Source organism: Canis aureus, chromosome 18 (assembly GCF_053574225.1).
Source record: "Canis aureus isolate CA01 chromosome 18, VMU_Caureus_v.1.0, whole genome shotgun sequence".
Classification (NCBI taxonomy): domain Eukaryota; kingdom Metazoa; phylum Chordata; class Mammalia; order Carnivora; family Canidae; genus Canis; species Canis aureus.
In genome coordinates, this window is record NC_135628.1 from 35,689,638 (window position 1) to 35,706,810 (window position 17,173).

General features: G+C 34.8%; 1 long non-coding RNA gene across 3 annotated transcripts in view; it reads left to right on the forward strand.

Moving 5' to 3' along the window:
- The first annotated feature begins 517 nt into the window (after window positions 1-517).
- LOC144288341 (uncharacterized) overlaps window positions 518-17,173 on the forward strand; it is a 164,484-nt gene continuing 147,828 nt past the window's right edge. For all 3 annotated transcript variants that reach the window (XR_013356290.1, XR_013356288.1, XR_013356289.1), the window contains exon 1: window positions 518-636. This is a non-coding gene — a long non-coding RNA (uncharacterized LOC144288341). The remainder of the gene's footprint in view (window positions 637-17,173) is intronic.

Below are 17,173 nucleotides of genomic sequence, written 5' to 3' on the forward strand. Positions count from 1 at the left end.
CTGTAGATAATTGAAATGATGTAGTAAAAATAAATACAAATCAACAATGTAGTATTTTTTCCCTGTAGCCCAATGGATCATCTATTTTGTCCTCCCCCTAATGTACACATATCCCACACTGGAGGCTAAAGCAATCCTTTAGTGTGTGGTAGCGAAGTTTTTTCTCATGAGGTGACATTTAAACTCAATTCTGATGTATAAAAAGTGCCACTGAGAGGCCATGGAAAGAGCATTTCAGGAAAAGATAATAACAGGTATAAATTTCTGATGTTAGAGTACGATGTGTCTCAGGAAATGTTATAAGGCAGTGTTTCTGGATCATTGTGGATGGTGGTGTCGGGAAGGAATAAAGGAGATGAGGATGGAGCGACAGCCTGGCTCCGAGGTATTTACATCCTCTAGGTTTTGTAAGGCCTTTGGATTTTATAACATGTGCAATGGAATGTTAAGGAAGAATTCTGGGCTTGAGAGTGACATGTGTACTTGTGATTTCAATTCTGTTTAATGATTTTGATCTCTAGGGAGGAGTGCTTATGGGGACAATTGGGGGAAGCAGGACTGAGTTCTGAGGTACGCCAATATTTACAAGTTGAGTGGATGAGAAACCTATAAAGAAGAATGAGAAGAAATGATAAGGTATGGAGAAAAGAAATGCCAGCATGTATCACAAAATCTCAAGGAGAAAATGTTGAAGAAAGCAGCAGTGGCTAATTGAGAGATAAATCATTTATAGGTAGGGTAAGATAAAGACAGAAAAGGATCCATTGATTTTGGCAACATGAAAATCTTTGGTAACTTTGACAAGAGCCGTTTCAGTGGAGCTAAGGGAATAGAAGTCAGATTGGAATAAGGTGAATAGGATAAATTGTGGATACAGTTTTGCCTCAGAACATAAAAGCCTGTCATTTTTTAAAATAGGTATAGATTATTCCACTCTATGGATGTATAATAATTTATTTAACCAGTCAAGTATTGGTTGACATTTATGTTGTTTCCAATCTTGTGCTAACACAAGTATTGCTTACAAGATTAGCTCTGTATAAAAAGTTCTGCTCACCATATGAATATACATGCAGAATACATTTTTAGAAATGGAAGAACTGAAATGATCAACTCTGAGACATATCCTATTAAACACTATAGAGCTTAAAGATTTAGAAAATCCTCAAAGTTTTCAGACAAATGAGATCAAATAACATACAAGGGTAAGAGAATTAAATTGGCATAATTCTGGCAAAAGCAGCATGCAAAGCAAGGAAAAACCCATCAAAGAAATTGTGAAACAAGAGACTATCACTAGATAAGCTGTCCTTAAAATACCAACGGTATGGAGAATTATTTTAGTCATTTAGAAACTCAGAAAATTCTTTAACCATGAGCCCTTACTCAGCAATCTACTAGAAAATGAACTTCATCAAACTATGACATGAGTAGAGAGACTGGCGAAAGCAATATTGGTGACAGTATTTGCAGATCTAGACTCACACAAACCTGAACATAAGAGAGAAAAATAGCACAAAATACCATAGGAAAGAATAAAATATGTACATTTTATATTCTTAAATTCATAAGGCATAATTTATTTGTTTTATTATTTATTCTTATTAGTTGTCATTTACATGTGGTTTATCTCCTATGTGTTCTGTGTCTTTTTTTATTTAAAGTCTCCTCTTATTGTTTCATTAGCTATTAGGAACACATATCTTGGTTATTCTGTTTAATTCGTTTTCTTTAAAACTTAAAATACGATTCATTATACATTGGTGGTTTGCTAAGAGAGAAAGATTAAGATCAGTTTGAAAATTTTAGAAAGATTATTTGGGAAGGCTATAATTCTTGTTTATTATAACTTTCTTTTTATTTAGTAATAATTTATTGCAAAGTACTCTGATACACATCAGGGTGAGAGCAAAAAATCAAATGAAGAGTCTGATTTCTAGTGGAGGATATATATTACATGTTAATCAGCTCTTATTAGGTATGGTCTGGTGGGAGGCTCAACAAGAGTTAGCAATTGTAGGATACTCAGCAATTACAAACTAAAGGGTATCATGTTTGAAAGCAAAGACTGAAGCATTCACCTATAGTAAAATCTGTTTCCCAAATTAGGACACAGAAAATCTGATTTTATGAGTTTGGACTGCTGAAGAAAATTGTCCTACTTCTGATTTATTCTCTTTATATGGAGACTCACTGACTTTACGTTCTTTACTTTATATTGCTTTCCTCATCACAACTACACAGAGAAAATGGGATACATTCCATATTTGTTATTGTCAGAACTTCTGTGTTTTAGTTGTGATTAATGGGAAAAAATGCTCAAAGTTACAACTAAGCCCTACATAATGTTTAGTGTGAAACCCAGGGGATTTTATAAACAGGTAAATGTAAATCATTTCAGCAATTTTCCTTCTCGTTCATGCCAATTAATTCCCACATGAGTATCTACATCTTTGAAGCTACTTTAAACCGATTCAGCATTTCCTCTCAAAATTGCAGATATAAAATATCTAACATTTGAATGTTGCTTTAGCCTGAAACTGGAAATGAGTGTCGATGTAACTGCAAATACATTTCAAATGACTGGTTTCAATTTTATCAACCTTTATAGTTTATTAGTTTTGTAACTGTATGCAGACACAAAATGCTTATTAAAATAGGATTATTTTTTTCTGTTCACCAAAATGTACACAATTAGGTGAGTTTTTGTTCTGGATTTACTAGCTGTACTTCTGCTTCACCACTATCTTTAAAAGGACACAGTGCAAATAATTTTGTATCTGTGTTACTGCTACAGCCTTGTAAAGAGGAATAGTGGTCATGATGTTCCAAAATCGCTTTCTGGTCATTAGGTTACTGAGATTATATCATTCAGAAAGAGACCTTTCTTAACAAGGAGGAAGAACTATGACAGGGGTTTATAATGTCTTCCAGGCATGCACTAAGACAATTTTCAATGACTAATTATAGCTTAAGGAAGCAGAAAAAGATGCCAGAAAAAAAAAAATCCATCAGAAGAGTTAATTTAGAGAAGGAAGGAGTGCAGTTTGAAAGCAATTTTGTAAATTCCAAGTATAACTACTTGCATTCTTCAAAACAATCTCAGTTTTACTGACTTTAATGATAGGGCATTGGTTATAGAGGGGATAAATGTTCATTCTGTAACTGTAGTGCCTATATTTATATAAGGTGTCTTCAAGAAGGCAACTTGATTCCTTTAGGAAATTTTTGAGGAACATTTGAAATATTAAAACCTATGGTCTTTATAGCTAAACATCTCACAGCTTAAAACTCATAACCTAGACTCCAATAGTCTCACATTTATAATCTTTTATTGATAGTTCTGAAATTTTGAAGCAAGTTAATAAACCTATTCTAATTTTTAAACATTTTCTTGAAATTGGTAAGATTTTGCACCATACATTTTTAGTAGTCTAATACATTTTATAAATTTATTTAACTTATAAAAATGTTAAAAATATATAATGAACTTGATCTTTTCAAATGATGACTTAGAAATGCTATGAAAACAAGTGTTTGCCTAAATCTGTTGGCTGTATTTAAGTTATTTTTAGTAATGAAAATGAAGAAATACATATATATAGTTTCAAAACTCAGGCAAAAATCTCATTCTGAAACTGAGTGATTATCATCAGCAAAATTAGCACAATGACATCATCTACTAACTTATCTGATTTCTATGCAAAGCCTGGGTAGTTGTGAAGAATCAGCCACCTGTCACATAGAGTACTCCAAGTAAGCCATACTCAAGTACTGCTTCAGTCTTGACCGCCAGGTTGGTGTTTCATGCTGTGTAAAATACTCCAAACATTAAGGAAGACTATATAGAATCTGAATTCCTTGTAATTTTAAAAGGAGAATGACATCACAACAAAATAAAGCAACACAAATAGAGACATGGATTTAGGGCCATGGAAAATTAAAATTCCCTGTGTCTGAGTAAGTATGAGCTATGGGAGTAGCAATGCATTGAGGTTCAAAACCAAAGGACTCAAAAACATGGTGATGGAGTTGGGGAACAACCATGAAGCATTTTTAAGAGTAAGATGACAAGATCAATATTTAAAGAGAATTTGTATGATAATTGGCTGGCAAGGTGAGTTAAGCCTGAGCATTTACATTAACTGAGCATTGAAAAAGCCAAAGTAAGGAGTGATAAGGGTTCTGTCCAGAGTGATGGCATCACTAATTGAAAATAAAATAAAAATCTCAGTATGTTTTTAAAAAAAAAAGGAGGGGTGTTTGAAGTCTACCAGCACCTTTGCATGAAGAACAGGTAAAAGTTAGAAATGACTCATTTTCATAGCTTTGAAGCCTGGGAGAATCATAAAATATTGCTAAAGACAGGAAAATGTGTAAGTTGAGGGGAAACGGTCTCAGGTTGAAATCGTGTTAAGAAGGCTCAGAAGTGATGAGCAGTGAAAGTCAGAAATGGGATTCATTTGTAGAGAACAGAGAAAAACCCAGAAAGAATAAAAGCTGTCAATCTATATATTATGTTGAACATAAAACATATGTTATATGTTTCTTGGCTTTTGGCCTATTTGTCATGCATAGTCCGGAGTTTATATTTTTTTTCCAAAACAGAAATTGCAAAGGTTAGATTTCTTAGTCTATGAGCAACTGTTGATTTTTTTTTTTTTAGCAAATAATCACACATTTATATAGCCAATATAGAGAAAAGTTAAAGGCAAGCATTTGAATTTTATGAACTTGACTTAGCTATTTCTAATTCATATATTAGGATTTCATGAACTTCTGAGATAAATTTTAAAAACAATGTAGTTTGTATACAAATTGAAAAACTGCCCTGTGATTATTGTTTTACCTATAATTCCATCGAATTTTGGCTGTGATTAAGAATTTTTTTGTTTGTTTGTTTGTGATTAAGAATTTAAGTGAATGGTGGGCAGGATGAGAAAGATGCTAATTTACTTTTAAGCCACTTAGGTTACTATTGCTTTGCCAGCATAGGCCTAAGCATGTAAGAATTCATTTAGAAATTAAGCCATTGAAAAGAACTGTAACTTGTTCATCACTTCTGTTTACCTTTGAATTTTAATAAGACCCATTATCATAACTGATTACTAGGGAACAGTGAAATTTAAAAAAAAAAAAAAAAAAGCAAGGGGAGCCTAGGTGGCTCAGTTGATTAAGTGACTGACTATTGATTTCAACTCAGGTCGTGATCTCAGGGTGGTGGGATGGCTGGAGTCCTGTGTGGGATACTAGGCTCTGTGCAGAGTCTGAGATTTTTTTCTCCCTTTCTCTCTGACCCTCTCCCTACTTGCCTGTGTGTGTGCAGGCTCTCTCTCTCTGAACTAAATAAATCTTAAAAAAAAAAAAAAATTACGAAACACCAAAAACAAAACCTCAAATCTCTCTGACTAGGTAGTGCTTTTAAAGAAAAGAAGTATTAGAATGATTATATGTGGGTCAGTGTATAGTCCCTTTAAGGGTGTCCTATAACCATTAATGTTTACATATGAAAAGAAGTTCCTCACTCATAGCTTGTTAAGGTATTGCTGAACAGAATCATAGTGTTTCAGAATAGCCGTTTCAAGTAATTACTACTACTATTAATATTATTGCATTTCCATTGCCCTTCATTAAACTAAAAGCATATTGGAAGTCTAATACCTAAAGCAGACAACACTCTTGGAGTTATAAAGTGGGGCTGGGAGTGCGGAGCTTCATTCTACAGTTGCCTCCAGTGATTTGGCCCTCCCCTCCCCTGTGGGGACTCAGCCACTCTTGGCCTTCCTAACAAGAAGCCCATTTACATGTGAAAACATTTTAGGACTGCCTGCATTGCAGTATTGATCATTTTAATGTCTACTGATGAGTGGAGCAATGAATTTTTATATTGAGTAGGTTCTAGGGATTTTTCTGTCCTCAGGTTGGGAGCCTCTTACTGCCCTAGGGCAATGAACTTCAGGCAAATGTTCCCATGAACAATAACTAGCTGCATTCACCTGACTCCCTATTCTTGCTGGTTTCTGGCTACCATGATAATCTATTAATAATTGGAGTATCCTGAATAATGGCCCCAAATACATCCACACCCTATTCCTTGGAAACCTGCAAATAAGATATTAGAGGCAAAAGGGACTTTTCAGATGTGATTAAAATAAGGCTCTTGTGATGAGGATATTATTATTGATTATCATGATGAACCCTAAACATAATCAGAAAGGTCCCTAGAAGCAGGAAGCAGAAGATTTGACTAGAGAAGAAGAAAGGGAACTTGATGACAGAACAAGAGGTTGGAGTGATGTAAAGAAGGGGTCATTGGCTAGAGCACAGATGGCCTCCAAAAGCAGAAAAGGGAAGGGAAAGGAACTTCTAAAGCCTCTAGAAGGAACCAGCCCAGTGAAGCTCCAGAACTATTCAGCCTCCAGAACTATTAGAGAATCAGTTTGTGATCTTTTTACACTGCCAAGTTTGTGGTAGTTTGTTACAGCAGTCATAAGAAGCTAATGTAATAATCATCAATAATTTCATAAGTGTGTAATAATAAAACCAATAAGCTTGCATTTTTTATATAATAAAAGGCTTCCTTATTAAAAAAGATGATGTATCTCACTACTGTGGCACTTTACACTTTTTGGTGATTTTATATTATTATCTTATTTGATTCTCAAAATCATTTTATAAGGTAAGCAGGAAAAATATTATACCTATTTTATTTATGAGGACACTGAAACTTGGGGAGCTTACACAACTTGCAGTAAAAAGATGTTATTTGACTCTTTGCCTAGTGTTTCCTGTCTATACTGTCCTGCTTCTTTAGAAAGAACTCGGAAAGGCATGTTTAACAAGTTACATGACCACATTTATTTAAAGGCAGGCAAACTGCCCCCCCTTAACTAGGAAAATACAAAATTCATCACAAAGAGGAAATCTTCTATCCTAAATTCATGTTGAATAGCAGGTTACTGATTGGTTAATGCCAGGGCCTCTCCACACAAGAAAGATTTGGTCAGAATATTCATCTCTATGTATATTACTTAAAATAGAGTGTATAGTTTAACATAAAGATTTATGAAATGAGACAATAAATATTTTCAGAAGTAATTAAATATAATCTTAAGTGTATGGACAGCTAAGCAGATTGAAAAACAAATATATGCCACTAGTGTTCCTTTTTGGCCATGTTTTTGTATTTCTAAATATCATTTAAGGAGAGGTAGGAGTTTAGAAATTAGAATGAAAGTACATTTTTAGAAGGTGTTAAAGAGATTATAACTATGTCAGCTTTATTTTCTTTTTTTTTTTTTTTGTTTGTTTTTTTTTTGTTTTTTTTTTGTCAGCTTTATTTTCATGCTGTGTCTGCAATCTCCAGTAGGGAAGCTGATAATATGCCTTTCACCAAGGCTTACTTTCTCATTTTCCACGGTCAACATGATAATTACTGTAAAGGCAAACATGGCTGAGTACAGGTATATTCAACAGGTAAAGCATACAGTATAAAGTCTATACTGTAACTATGCAAATGTCATCATTCTCAAAACCTCAAGCAAATATTGATTAAGAATTTTAAGCTCTTCAAAGGGTTGCTGGAGCAAAATGAATAAGTTTAGGAGCTTTTAGAGGTTGTTTTTGCCTCAGGTGTGTTTCTGGAACTGACTGATTCCATACTTCTCAAAGAAGGCAGTGCATTAAATGGCTGAAAATAGTACAAGGCAACAGCTCAGAGACACTTTAAAATGAGAGATAAAAATTATTTCATTTTTCTGAAAATAAACTCTGTAAAAATCCATTTTAACTTTAACCTTTACATTATTAAATAGAAATCCTATTTTATTTTAGTTTCTTTCATATGAGTCAGATTGGCTATGATGCATCACTTAAGGAAAGATGATTTTGATGGGACATTATTGGTAAGTTGATTTTATTGAGATCTTCACAAATTGGCTAGCCCACCATGTAGTGTTAGACCTGCAGACATTAGCAATCAACCCTTACATTTTATACCAGAAGAAACAGAGGCCTAGGATGATGTTGGATGGCATCACCATCCATGCTGTTAATCAAATTAAAAACCCAAGCAATAAACAAACCCAAATAATTCTTTATATACATAAGATTAGTTTGTTGTTATTTACCACTTGAAAAAAATTCTCAAGTCTGCCTACTATCTTCTCTCAAATCTTCATACCCTGAGCTTCTCTCATTAGGTATACTCCAATGGCATATTACCTTTGTCTTCCATCATTCTCTCTCCCCTTTCTCTAATTTATTCTCTTCATAAAGCCAGAGTGACTTCTTTGAAGTTCATATATGATCAGATCACTTCCTACTGAAATGACTTCAGTGGCTACTCATTGGTCTTGGGATGAAGAACAAACTCTTTCACTTGAACCCTGGCTGCTTCTCATCTCAACTTTTGCTTCCTGTCCCACTTCATTGATCACGGCTTTGCAGCCACACATCCCTTCTGCACATGCTCTTCATTCTATAAGGGGTTCCCTGCCCAGTTTAAGTTACTCCCTTAGACCTCCACTGGGACAAAGCTTCCTATAACAAGCCTTCTTTGACTTTCTGACTTAATTTAAAAATCCCCATCACAGTCTGTCATGTGACATGTGCATTTTCTTTATAGAGCTTATGACAGTTGTAATTTCACAGTAATATGTGTGGAATAGTCTACCCTGTGAGACTGTAAGTTCCAGAAACAACAGTGTCCATATCCTATATTTTTCTCACCACCAGTGCTCAAAGTCAATCACAATATCTAAAGAATAAAATTCTAAAAGTGAGCTGACAAAATGAAAAATATACAGTGATTTTCAAACTATTTTAGCAGCAGAAACATACCATTAAAATCTCACACGAAACCCTAGAAAATAAAGGAAATAAAAGTGACATACTAACACTATACACTAAGTATGGTTTTATACTATTTAGATAAAATGAAGTCATCAAAAATGTAGATATTTGGGAAACCACAAAGTATCTTGGGAAGTAGCCAAAAATTTGGATTAGGAGATGTTGCATTTAAAAAAAAATTAAGCACAAATGAGTCTTAATGTCCATTTTATCTAGTAATTTTGTTTTGGTTAATTGAACAAAGAAAAATCCAAATATACCTAGATAGACAGCTGTGGTAATAGCAGCCAGCGTTCTATTCACAGGATGTTTTTCATTTAAAATGTAGCAGAATCCTGGATAGCAGATTTTTTTTTTTTCACAGTTCAATCAATAGCAACCTCTAATAACTTCTTACATTTTCTGATCAGTGAAACATTTAGAATGAATAGAAGAATAGTCTCCTCAGCTAGGTTGGAACTTTTTTTGGTGAAAAATAATTTTTCAAATATATCTTAAAACATTAAAAAAATTGAGTGATTTTAAAAATTAAATCTCAGGTCACTGGCATTTAATTAATATGTCTCCAATATTCTCTTAAATCAAGGCACTCTGTCAGAATCCATTCACTAACATTTTATCTGCAAAAATGTGCTTTAACATTCCAATCCCCCACTGCCAAAATGAGCTTATTGAAAAAATAAAAATATCTAACCTATTCCACACGAATTATACAAACATGTTTGGGAGAGATGAGGTGTATGAGATATTAAGCAAATGGATTGTTTTCATCAGCAAAAATAATGCCTTTGTCTCATATGACATACTTAAACCCCCACCTGCTGGAAATATTTCTGAAAAAGTCTGCTATTTAATAAGATTGTTAATACATTTGACAATTTTGTGACATTTCTCAAAACTGTTTTTGAAAGATGCTGGCTTCTATAATTTCTTTGCAACATGTGGTGCTGACTTGAACACATTTGGGCAAAAGATTCCTACTTGCCATCTCGGCAGTTGTTGACCTCAGTACTTTCACACTGTCAGTACAGATGTCACTACATTTTTGCCAACATCCTTTATGGTTGTTAAAAACTGATCCAAACACTAGACAAAAAATTCTCCTGTTGTCTAAGTGTCAAGTGTTTAAATTAATGCATCCTCCTCACCTGCACCTGCACATACAGTATAAAACAAGAAAATGGAAATCAGAAATACGTGTATTCTCATTCAATTGAACTGTGAATAAGGCAGTTATGAATCTCAGCCGATAAATTCAAGTGCACGGGAATATAAATATTTAATCTAACAATTTGTACTCCTAGCTCCCATTTACTGGAGTGGAAGTAGCTTAACCAGTTGAGTGTTTCTTCATATCTTCAGAAGTGTCTTAAGTTTTTCAGCGAGTTTTAGATCTGCGACCCCTTGTCCTCGATCTTTGAGCTCTGTTAGTGACTGCTGAAATAGTCCACTTCCCTTTTCAAATCCTGTGTGTACTTCTGCTACCTACAAACTTGCTAGAGCATAGAGGGTTAGGGTTTGGGAATCTGCACATGGGAATCTATACTCTTGCATACCAAGATACAGCTCTCAAAAGACATCCCTTCTCAGGAGTCGTCCGGTCTCATTGGCACTCACTATGGGTCTTAGGGCTCAGGTCTCCTGTCTTCACTAACTCCCTGCTCCCATCATTCCTTCTTCATTTTTTTTTAAACTCTAGGGATAAGAATGCCTTATTCTTTTCTGTCTGCCTCTTAAGGGAAAAAACCCCACAAAACTCAAATATCCCAAGTTTTATAAGGCTACAGTTTCTGAAATATTTAGTTAATAAGAATTTACATACTGGGGTGCCTGGGTGGCTCAGTTGGTTAAGCATCTGCCTTCAGCTTCAGCTCATGATCTCAAAGTCGGGCTCTCTGCTTAACAGGGAGTCTACTTATCCATCTCCTTCTACCCATCACCTACCCCTGCTTATTCTCTCTCTCATAAAAATAAATAAAATCTCAAAAACAAAACAAAACAAAACAAAGTACTTACATACCTACTAAATGCCAACCACACTTCTCTGGTATTTTAGCAGTAAGCAAAGTGACAGTCTCTGCCCTCATGAAACTAACATTCTTGGGGGGGGGGCAGAAAATAGCAATTTAACAAATAAATATTAATCATGTCCTCTTATAATGTGAATTTCTATGAAGATAAAGCACTATAATGGGATACATGAGACAAGATTTTTGAAAAAGCAGTAATAGAATGCATGAATAAAATAAAGAATTTGGGAAGAAAAAAATAGTAAGTGCAATGGCCTTGGAGTAGGCTGGACTTGGATAGTTTTAGGAATAGCAAGAAGACCAATATAGTTGAAGCTGGGAATGGCAGGGGAGGAATGGTCCACTAATGTGGACCAAACAGCCTTTTTATCTTTTTCTATCATCATCCACTTCCATAGTTAGCACAGGGCTGATGGGAAAAAAGAAAAATCTGAAACAGAAACAGAAAGGAAAAGGAATGTAGGCTACTATCCCAAATGTTATCTGGCTTAACAGAGATACACTTAATTTCAGATTTTGGAAAAAAGTATCAGTCTTGTTGGATGATCATTCTAGGAATCGTTTCTGCTTTGGGTTATCTGACAATGGCACTAATTCTGTTTCCCTCTCAGTCAATCCCTAGCATGTATTTGTTGTAATGTTAGACATCTAGGATTTAAATATCTTTTTTCCTAATTGTATCTGCCTCTTTTTCGAATGTGATGAGTTTAACTCACCCTATCTGTTACATAAGTCTGTTTTAGCAAAGCTAAGCTGTTCACAATAAGCATAAAGGAAGCAGAAGCTTGAATTGTTTACATTCTTTTTTTTTTTTTTTTTTTTTTTGAGAGTGAGAGACAGATGAGAAGAGAGAAACTACAAGCAGGGGCAGAGGCAGAGGGAGAGAAAGAATCAAAAGCAAACACCATGGCCAGTGCAGAGCTTGATATGGAGCTTGATATCATGATCCTGAGATTATGGCCTGAGCTGAAATCAAGAGTCAGACCCCTAAGTGACTGAGCTACCCAGGTGCACCTTTTCAACCTTTATTTTATGTTTCAAAATTATATGTAACATTGTAGGGACCACAACACTATTGTGTAGAAGTGATAACATAAAGTTCTTCGAATTTGGGCAGTATTTATCTACATTTATGTAAAACATAAAAAACAAATTTCTTGTGCTTGAGTGAATTCACATGAAAATTTTGAGGCTACTAAACATCACAATTGTTGATACAGTAGAAGAAATACTCTGTGAGGATAGAGTAAAAATTGTCCTTGGTTCTTAAGTCTGCTTAATCATGTCAGAGTCATTGGTCACAATGAAATTTTATTTTTAAATTTCTTGTTTTTAAAATATGACAGAATCAACTTTAAAAAATAATTGTATGCCACGCTTGAAAAACAAACATTTGTAAACATAAATTTAGACAGAATGTTTATCAAAAATATAAAATTTATATATTCTAGAAGTACAATAACCCCCAAAACTATTTATAATATATAATGCAGCATTATTAGGACAGAATAAATTATATGTTCACTTGTTACTATATAATTCTCAAGAGTATGCATGGAATTTGCCTAGCATTTAATTAAGTCCATTTCATGTCTGCCATAAAATAACACAAGCTTGCAGAAAAGAGTCATGCAGACCAAATAAAAAGAATTATATGGGCAAAGCTACAAACTTCTTAATAGTACGCAGGAAAAATAAATATATGCTCAAGGATGGCAATAAAATTTTATCTGGGTTTTACAAAAATGAGTTGAACTGCCAACAAAAGTTAATAATAGTCAATGTGTTAACAGATCCTAAAGCCCACATTTGTGAGTGTAGTTTACTCATAATGTTTTCAAATATTTAAACATGTTTTAAAATGAAAATGATGGGGCTCCTGAGTAGCTCAGTTGGTTAAGTGTACAACTCTTGATTTTAGCTCAGGTCATGATCTCAGAGTCCTGAGATCAAGCCCCGGGTCAAGCTCCATGCTGGGTGTGGAGCCTGCTTAAGATTCTCTCTCTCCCTCTTCCTGTGCCCCTTCCTAACCCCTCTCTCTCTTTCTCCCTGTCTCTTAAAAATGCAATCATAAATTTGTACAATATTTGAAGCTAGATCAAAACTTTGAAACTTTTATTATACACAATGATCTGAATATAGTAAAAAAACCAAAATAATACGTGAACTGCTGGTGATACAATCTGATCAACCTTGCAGACAAATGAAATATCAAATATTGTGGACTGAGAAAAAGAAAACCTTTTATCAACTCTACATTTTTCAGAGATCCAACATATTCTAACAGGCTCAATGTAGAATCAGAGACAATATCACACAAAATGCTTAGTAGCATTAGCAAGAGTAAGAACCAAATCAGAAAGCAGTAGTCTACATTTAAAAAACAAACAAACAAACAAAAAACCAGCAAGCCTGACTTGGAATATTGTATGTCACTGTGACTTCTCTTTAAGAAGGGTGTGACAGAGTTGCAGAAGCCTAGGGAAGACTATTTCTAAATAATCAAGCATCAGGGGCACCTGTGTGGCTCAGTTGGTTAAGCTTCCAACTCTTGGTTTTGGTTCAGGTCATGATCTCAAGGTTATGAGATGGAGATTGAGCCCTCGATGGGCTCTGCACTTGGTGGGGAGTCTGCTTGAGATTCTTTCCCCCTCCCTCTCCTTCCTTTTCTGTTCCAACCCCTGCTTTCACTCTCTCTCTCTATTTCTCTCTCATAAATAAAAGATTGATTTCTTCAGTTTCCAATGATAGATTAGGATGGACTGATTAAGTTCTTTCTCTAATTCATTTTCTGATCTATCACTACATTTCTCTTTCTAAAACACAGACCCGATATCACTCACCTATAAAAAACTTTTTAGAGACTTTTTCATCCCTATAAAATAAATTCTACTTTCTTTTTATATCAAGTCCACAACAATCAAACTCCAGAATAAGGTTTTATTTATATTTATGGTCATTTTCTCTTCCCTCACACGTTTTTGTAGGAATACTTATCATTTCCCAAGAACTGCTTGAAACTTAGAATATGCCATTCCCTCTAGAAAAAACACCTTTACTCCCAATTATGCTTCACTACCTCATCAAAATTATGCTGTAAGGAAAAGGAAAAGTAAGGAATGTAAGGTTCCCTCCAATTTTTATCTCCAATAACAATCTTACCTACTCCTATAATAATATTTATTTTCTTTTTCCTTAGTCACAGGGCTCTGCTTTTTCTACAATAGCCATATGCATATCTTAAGAAGAAAAAAATACATTGATCTCAGAATCCTTTATAATTAGGAGTGGCCCAGAATAGATGAGATACAAGTGGAAGTCATTGATGGGATTTCTAGGACCTTCATTTGTCCTTTGGCTTTCCCCTTTTGACTATGAAACAAGATCATCTGTTAAAGCAACAGGATAAAAAGACATAAGGAATCTGGGTTCCTTGAGATGCTTACTTCCAAATTTTATGTTATATGTGAAATATTATTCCTCTAATTCGTTTAAGACAATGTTCAGTTATATTTTGTGTACTCCAGTGTTATAGTTACTTGTTTGCATTTAGTCTCCTCCACTGAAGTGTAAATTAATTTAAAATATGCATTCATTATGCTTTCCACATAGTATAATGTCTAGCACAAAGTGGTCATTTATTAGCAGTGGTAGTATAATTGCTACTATTAATAACTTTATTGTGTTAAGACAATGTCGCCAATCAGAAATATATGGGTAAAAAATTTCATAAATGTATGGATCATGGATTAATAGATGACTAAGAGAAGAATTATGGCTGCAGGATAGTATATTTAACTTTTGTAATATCATAGGGAAGCCAACCACCAAGTACCCTTTGGCCATTATAAGCCTTAGAATATGGAAGAGTATATAACTTTTACTTAACCCAACATGACATGTTCTCTTTCTAATGAGAAAGTCTATGGGAAGAAAATTGTGATGCTGAAGGACTCTCAGAAGAAAATAAGTCAGAGGCATAAGACAAAAAGTGGTTTTGCAACTAAGTTTCATGCCAATAATCTCAGATCACACTCAGAATCAGGAGTCTTGAGCTTCTACTTCAAGCAAGATGGAGTAGAAATGCTATCCTCCCTTTCTCCTGGCAAGTTTAAATATAAGCCCTGGACTTTATATATAAAATAAATACAAGAAAATTCTGACATGTGAAGAGGGTAAGCTTACTGATTAAGAACTTCAGAATCAAAAGAATCACACAGTGAGTTTCTTTTTACCTTATATATCTTAAACATAGAACTGAAAAAGCCAACAACCTGGATAAACCAATTGACATGGACTAAAAAGTACCCCTGATCCCTTCCAGCCTATTAAGCCAAAGAATAAGGAAAGTGAAATCTAACAAGATAGAAAAATTTTAAGCAGTAACCATTCCACATGAGTTACACCTCACATAACACACTATAACCTGACCCCACCCCACATCAGCAAAGGACCAGTGGGAGGCCTGAGCTTTCTCCATCATCAGGACACAATGAGACTTGCTCTCTTCCCCTATCTCTGACCAAAGTGGTGCCAGAATAAGACATGTAAGGAGCTGAAACATTCATCTCCTTTGAGTGCTAACATCCAGGACCCCTGTAGTGTCAGTGATGACAGGGGAACCCTGGATATCCACTTCCACCCAGCAGTAACACGTGCACTCCTCCTCCTCCATGCTTGTGTGGTGTCAGAGGATGCCTAAGACAGAGTTGGGACTTTCAACAGTGTCTGGAGGTGATGAGGTTGGGGGAGGCATCATGAGAAGCAGTAAAGAGACACTCCTACACCTCACAGCCAAGGAGAGATATCAGTTATTTTTAGTGAGGATCTGAAACTCCCACTCCATTCAGCGGTAATGAGGACCCACTCCTAGGTACCAATAGAAACTGAGTGGGGAATATCAACTTCTACTTCCACCTGGCAATAATGAGATGTAGCTCTCCTTCCCTTACTCTGCTGGAGCAGTGTCAAAAGGAGTCAGAAAATAGAAGGTCAAATAAGGTCCAGAGTTTTATAACATGACTTCGCAAATGGCTAGGTTTTAGTTAAAAAATTACTCACCAGGGGCGCCTGGGTGGCTCAGTCTGTTGAGTGTCCAACTCTTGATTTTTGGCTCAGGTCATGATCTCAGGGTCCTGAGATTGAGCCCCACGTTGGGCTCTCTGGTCAGTGTGCAGTCTGCGAGGGATTCTTTCCCTTTCCTTCTCCCTCTGCTCCTCGTCTCACTCTCTCTGTCTCATTCCCATAAGTAGTAAGTAAGTAAGCAAGCAAGTAAATAAATAAATAAATAATCTTAAGAAAACTACTCATGATATCAGGAACCAGGAAAATTTCAAACTGAATAAAAAAGGACAATCAATAAATGCCAACACCAAAATGACAGTGCTATTATAATCAGCTGGCAATGATTTTAAAGCATCTATCCTAAAAGTATTTTTTATCAGTAACCAATTATGAATATGCTTGGGAAAAAAGTCTCAGTAAAGAAATAGAAAATCTAAGCAAAGAAATAGAAGCAATGAAGAAAAACCAAATAATATCTTACCTATGGGGACGAACAGTGCCAATCATCAGATTTCTCATCAGAAGTGATGGATGCTAGAAGGAAGTGTTGTCTTTTTTTGGGAGCTAAAAGAAAAGAATTGTCAATACAGAATCCTATATCCAGAAAAGCATCCTTCTGGAATGAAGGAGACTTCAAGACATTATCAGACAAAGGAAAATGAAAAGTTTTCACCCGCAGAATTACTCTAAATGAATGGCTAAAAATATTCTGTAAGAAAAGAAAGGATAAACGATGGTATCTTGAAACATCATGAGGGAAAAAAGAATACTGTAAGAAAAAATATGGATAAATATAATAGATTTTCTCTTAAGTTTTATAAATTATGTTTCATGGTAGAAGAAAAAATTATAACACTGATATGATAAATATATGTAGAGGAAGTATTTAACACAACAATCTGTTATGGTCCTACAACTTGTATATACATGTTTATACCATCTTTATTTGTAATATCCCAAATCTAGACATAATACAAATATCTTTCAGTGGGTTCATGGTTAAACAAATTGTGGTACATTCATATTATGGAATACTTACCATCAGTAAAAAGGAGCAAAAAACTGATATAAAGCAACAACATGGATACATCTTCAGGAGATTAAGCCAAATGAAAAAAGGCAATCTTCAAAATGATACATACTGATATGATGCTATTTGTGCAATTTTCTTGAAATGACAAAATTCTAGAAATAGAGAATAGATTAGCTGTTGCCTATAAATTAAA